At 33.2% G+C, this 6,698-nt stretch overlaps 1 long non-coding RNA gene across 1 annotated transcript; it reads right to left on the reverse strand.

Moving 5' to 3' along the window:
* Positions 1-1,611: 1,611 nt before the first annotated feature.
* Positions 1,612-3,825, reverse strand: LOC143232002 (uncharacterized). Its single transcript, XR_013017325.1, has 2 exons — positions 3,712-3,825; positions 1,612-1,868 (listed from the first exon to the last, which is right to left on the reverse strand). It is a non-coding gene; the product is annotated as an uncharacterized LOC143232002 (long non-coding RNA).
* Positions 3,826-6,698: the final 2,873 nt, after the last annotated feature.

Genomic DNA, 6,698 nt, shown 5'->3' on the forward strand with positions numbered 1-6,698 from the left:
TGCTTGAATATTCAAAACAAACCAAAGGACTGTCATTTAGATTTTAGAAAACCAGTCAATACTTTCCATGAAGATAGCTGAATCTTTCATGTTAACATGATATGAAACGAGTCTTTGAATAATTTATAAGTATATTTATAAGGAAGTGTAAATTAAAAGGTATTGTCTTGTTTTAGTTTGGTTAAAGCAGTAACCAACATTAGGCAAAATAGTAGGTTTGAAAATTATAATAGAATACAGCTACTTGTTGAAAGAAAAGAGGACTATACTGATGCCTTCTTCAGGTTATTTGAAATGTTTTCCGTTAAAAGTTAAATCGTTGTGTACAAATTAATCTACAATTAAACAAAAGTTCAGGATTCATATTTCATTAATGGACGCTACTTGAACAATTAATACCCTTTTACTATCGTTTGTAAAAAAATATCTTGTTTCAGGCCCGTATGCAATATGTTCGAAAGGAAGGTTCTCAAACGTAACTTTAAAAGCCAACACAAATTGTGCAAAGTACAGTCAGTATGATACGCATGTATTCCAGAAAATTTCTAAAAATTAGGTGCTGCAAGATTAAACTTGGAATCAATTTTGCACGGAATATGGCTTAAGCAATTCCATGGCTGTTCGCATAAAATCCACAAACATCCAATGAAAACTTAACAAACCATCATTGTGTTGTAACACAGCACGGGAAGCTAGATTTATGTATGTTTTATTATAGAAAAGTATTGTACTATCTACAAACAGAGTAGTTATTAATTGTTAAATTATATTACTAATTTAAACAACTCTCTACAACAATCGTATATTAATCGTGTATTTCAATCAATGGTTTTCATACACGTACATGTATGCACTACTGTATTAATATGTTAATATGCTCAATTTATATAAAGTTTCAGTATTAATAAGAGTATCATAACCATTATGTATTAAAGCTAGAACACTCAGTATTTTGTCAGTTTTTGTACACCTCAGGTGATTATTCAACCGGCAAAGAGCAAGTCCGGAACGTTCACATGAATATGAACTTTTAGTGGTAGTGTGACAACTTTTCAGTAAAATAAAGATATTTAGCACACTGAAGCACGCTTTTAAGCAGCCATCCCATATCTGGGACAAAACCTCTGAATATGAACTTTGGTGCAAAGTAATAACTGTAGTAATAACTTGTTCTCAAAGTCACTGAAAGAAAATGTGGAGATTTTTTACAGAGAACCAAAATTGTTGCCGATCAGTGGCTTCAATCTGGTGGATTAAGTTTGCCAGTTAGGGGTTTTTCTTTACCATGGAATACAGTAAACATCTACTGGAGGAGGCAGTGACTCGTAGGGTAAGAACTAGTTCTCTAAGATGTGAAGCAAACTATTGAAACCACAGAGGGTCAGACTTTGACTTAAGATTTGGTCTCATCAACTTATCACTCTGTCAGTCAAGCGAAGAAACCAAGAGTAGGTGCCACTTAAGCATTGACATTATTGGTGTTTCATCTGTTAGATAAGATGTTGCAGATGTTTTTCACCAGCCACAGATCCCTTGTAAATATAATAATCAAAGATATCTTAAGTGAAACAGTACCACATCATGTGATTATTAAAGACATCTACACCTTAATGGAGGAAATTTCTATAATTAATAGGTTTTAAGTTGTTTCTTTGAACATGTTACAAAACGTTTAATCTCAGTGGCTTAGTCTCACCCAGATACAAAGTTGGGTGATTCCTGCATCAAGGAAAGCTCTAGTGCAGCTCCACCAAACTTCCCTGCTGAGAGCGTTTCCTCCTCAGTCACACTGGATGTCAGTGGGTGGTCCAGGGCAGGGAGTTTAAAAACTGGCAATATCTTGCTTTTAGTCAGATTCTTCTGACCAACTACAGGAAGGATGAAAACAAGTAATGTTCTATTACAGCTACTTCTATATTAAACTAATTACGTTGAGTTAAGAGTTTGATACCAACTAAGAAAACATTGTAGTTGACTTGGTATATATTGGTAAAGACAGCAAAGCATAAGTCTAGAATAACACTGGAATCCTTTTTATAACGAATGTGAGATAGAGTATTATTATTGTGGAATAACATTATAATTGTCTAGAAAATTAAGTAAAGGTCTTTCATTAGCACTAATGGATTCAAAGGCAGTATTCTTAATATTGAAGTCGCCAATGTTGACTTATATGAAGTCTGTATACCTTTATATAGACCCAAATTTAACTAAACTAGTTACATTACTCACAAAATGTACAGAAAAGTTAAAATCAAACTGACAAATACAAACACAAACAATAGTATAACGACATTGAGACAAACAGTAATTACAGAATAGGTTCAGGAGCTATAAAGGACCCTGATTTAGCTAAAGATGTAAACCAAATATTCGTTTTCTAAGTTACAAACCAACTCGAGAAGCCTTTCTAAGAACACAGAAACGTATTCAAGAGCGGCTAAAAGACTTTACAAGGAAGAATGGACACCAAGATCAGAACAAGCTAATGGACACCAAGTTCAGAACAAGCTAATGGACACCAAGATCAGAACGAGCTAAGACGTATATCATTATACGGGTCCATTTAAGTATTGATTTCAAGGATACTAAAAACCTTACGAAACAAAATCTTATAAAGTGCACAAACAAAGGGAAAACTAAAGTACCAGTATTTTTAATTACTCAGTACTACAATTTGGAACGCTTTGACCATGTACTGGTATCAAATAAACCTCACTGAAAACGTGAGACCTGTAGCAACAATTAAAGCTTTACTAAATGCCCTTGATAATATAAATCAGCCTGCTTGTCCCAATGGTAAATATATATATTTAGTCAGAGGTTTGGATTTTCTGTTTTTAACGCAGTCCCTCCTTATGATTTTACTTACTTTACTATTTAACTTCATTAAAATGTAATTATTTTCACTAATTTACATTCAATATATGCGAATGGTCGCTATGTTGCACTTTCCATTACATTGTTCATTCTTAACTAATGATATATTGTGAAACTATAATTTACCGTAGCGAACTGGTTATAGTAAAAAACAAACAAATATATATATATATATATACTGTCCTCCAAAACGTCGTATTGATATTGTCTTCCATTTTAAAGCGCTTACCTATTCTAAAGTTTTCGCCATAACAGGCGACTTCAGTATTAAGAATACAATCTTTGGATGCATTATTACTAAAGAAGGCCTTTACTTGATTTCCTAGACAATTGTCCCCGATAGTACAGCGGTAAATCTACGGAGTTACAATGCTAAAATCAGGGTTTCGATTCCCATCGGTGGGCACAATAGATAGCCTGATGTGACTTTGCTATAAGAAAAAACACAAACACCCGTAGACAATCATAATGTCTACCTACAATAATAACACTTTATGTGGCATTCGTTATGCACAATATTTCAGTGTTATTCTAGACTCATGTTTGTACTCATCCATAGGGCATCATATCTTTGTATTTTCCTCGTCGAATATGACGTTGATAATGACTATCTACCTATGTATTTCAGCCTAAACTGAAACCTAACACGCAATATATTTTACCTATTCTACAACCCAGCTATAATTACAAGGAGACTACATGGTAGACGCTTTTATCTTAGATGTTAACTAACCACTACAGCTGGTAAACTTTCACACATAGGATATTACTGTCGCACAATCAATGACTGCCTTATTAAATTAGTAAATTAAAATATCTCAAAATACTCACAACAGAGCAACTACAGAAGTTGTCATTCCAACTCGTATATAACACACTATGAAGTAACGTGAAAACAAAAATACTAACAATACGTTTCTGAACAAAGACACCTAATAATAAAATACAAACACGCCCAGAAACATATTACGTAATAAACCAAAAAGATTAGAGAAAGGTAACTGGGATAACTTTTATACGAACCCACCCTTTGTTTTTCGGAAACACCTAAAACGATTCACAAACAACACAATATACCCTATACTGACACTAAACAATACCATATATTCACACTAAACAATACAATATACACTCACACTAAACAATGCAATATACTCTACACTCACACTAAACAATATAATATACTCTATATTTACACTAAACAACACAGTTTACTCTGTAACTCACTCTAAACAATATAATACACTCTATATTTACACTAAACAACACAATATATCCTATATTCACACTAAACAATACTCCATACTGCACAAACAAAAGGCAGACACATTCAAATCACACCCTAAATGTAACTGCACGTTTTAAGAATAATGACACACTATTCACACCCAGTTTTCCAGTTAATATTAACCATAACACATTATTTTATTCTGAAGAAGAAAGCATGACTATACACCAGTCGTCACCAGTACATGATAAAGCTACAAGAAAGACTGAATACATATCACGTTCGTTCAAAAAGACGTTCAAGAAAGAGATTATTCGTTAAACATCATAAACATAAATGCATAATTAACAATAGTGTGGGCCTTACTCATTGTAAGATAATACACATGATTTATATCAATACATGTAAACAGTACATTTACTCTAAATCATAAATTAAATAGAACTAACCTTTCGAACTTCTTTATTTCTTAATATTTTATTTTTCTGAAGAAAAAGTTTATCATTTGTTGTTCTTTTTCAATAAACTAATACTTTTAGCTGATTTAATTTGTCTTCATATACATGTACGTGTACCTCTCGCACAAGCAAACATAATATCTAGTCTTGCATATTCTAGATTTCTGTTTATACGATATTTCAGTATAAGATATCAAGTTCATGGTCACTATGCACCTATCTAGTGTAACATTTTTAACCTAAACTCTGACCTAGCTATAATAACATCTAACAGTAATGTTGTTTAATTTACCTTTAATGTTTAGAAAAGTATACGATGCTTTTGGAAACAAGCCATTGTATCATAAGGAAGGATGGACAACGAATAAACCAAAAATATACAAATCATTGATTAAGCCTTACAAGTTTTCTACGTACAAAAATAATTACATTTTTAATTCTTCTGGTATTGGATATAAATTACCCGAAATTCCGAACGATCTGGGAGATTTGAGCAAAACATTGACCATTAATTGCGCTTACCAAAGCAATTATAAAATATTTCTACAAAAATAATTGCACATGAACGTGTCTTCTCGATGAAGAAACGTTTCTCATGAAGGATGACATAATAGCTTCCGGTTCCAAATGTCTAAATGCAATAATCAGGGGATAATATACTCTGATTTTACAACTTTTTTCATGAGAGACATGTTAATATTAATGTATTTTACTCTGGACGTTCTACGGGAAGGGATAGTTAGTTCTATTCTACTTAACATGTATCTAATAAGCATGCCATTTCTGGACAAAACATTTGACTATGGCGTAACTATCTTGAAGAGTTTCCCAGAGTCTTCTATAGCAATCATTAATGTCCAACCTCTTTTTATTCAGTAGAAGAACGATGCATCAAATAGGACATTAAAATGTCTATTTTACCAAGTCTGTACCTATATAGAGCCCCTATTCTAGGTAGCTTGATCAACTATATTCAGCAATTATACAAATCTTATCTGATTAATCAAAAACATGATATTGAAAGTAAAATAACAGAAGTTTTGATAAGGTATTCTTAAAACTTATAAATCACGTATCAAATCTGTCTTTAACAGATATGTACAGTTTGGATTAATGTTGTTAAATCCAACCTATCTAAACCATAAATAATATAAAATTCAGTAATGTACATAACAGACATATTACGTTAAGGTACAGTATAGAAGAATCCAATATCACCTATTATACTAAATACAATTTAAAGCGAGAGGAACTTTAAACTTATATTGGTTTCAATTTGTACAAATACCTGTGTCACCCTTTGAAATGGGGTCTCCTGTTTCAGGTATATGTACAGATGGAATGCCAAAGTAATGCACTCTTCTAGCCTTTGCTCTACGCAACATTTATCTAAACGAAAGGTTTGTTTGTTTGTAGTTAAGAACAAAGCTACACAATGGGCTATCTCTACTTTGCCCATCACAGATATCGAAACCCGATTTCTAGCGTTGTGACTCCGCAGACATACCGCGCTGCCATTGCCAGCATGGCCAGGTGGGTTAAGGCGTGCGATTCGTAATCTGAGGTTCGCGGGTTCGCATCCCTGTCGCACCAAACATGCTCGCCTTTCAGCCGTGGGGGCGTTATAACGTTACGGTCAATCCTACTATTCGTTGGTAAAAGAGTAGCCCAAGAGTTGGCAGTGGGTGGTGATGACTAGCTGCTTTCCCTGTAGTCTTACACTGCTAAATTAGGGACGGCTAGTGCAGATAGCCCTTGAGTAGCTTTGCGCGAAATTAAAAACAAACAAGCCATTGGGGGCCTTAAGCGAAAGGATTAACAGAGTACATTTCACATCCGATTTACAAGAATACCATAACTTAATCGGAATACCAGCACGAAACTTGTACAAGTTACGTGAATATCCTTGAATAAAGATATATTACCTTCTAGTTATATATTACATATAACGCACAGCTTAACTTGACTACTGTATTTAAATAAATACTTAAACGTTGAGATAACATTTAAACTTAACACGACTTAACTGTTGCTACTGAGTTGTACTTAATGTGGTAAGATGACATTTAAAGAATAATTTAACTTAACTACTGAGTTTTACTTAACTTTTTACCATGATATTTAAAGCAAAG

The sequence above is a fragment of the Tachypleus tridentatus genome, chromosome 11 (assembly GCF_004210375.1).
Source record: "Tachypleus tridentatus isolate NWPU-2018 chromosome 11, ASM421037v1, whole genome shotgun sequence".
Classification (NCBI taxonomy): Eukaryota; Metazoa; Arthropoda; class Merostomata; order Xiphosura; family Limulidae; genus Tachypleus; species Tachypleus tridentatus.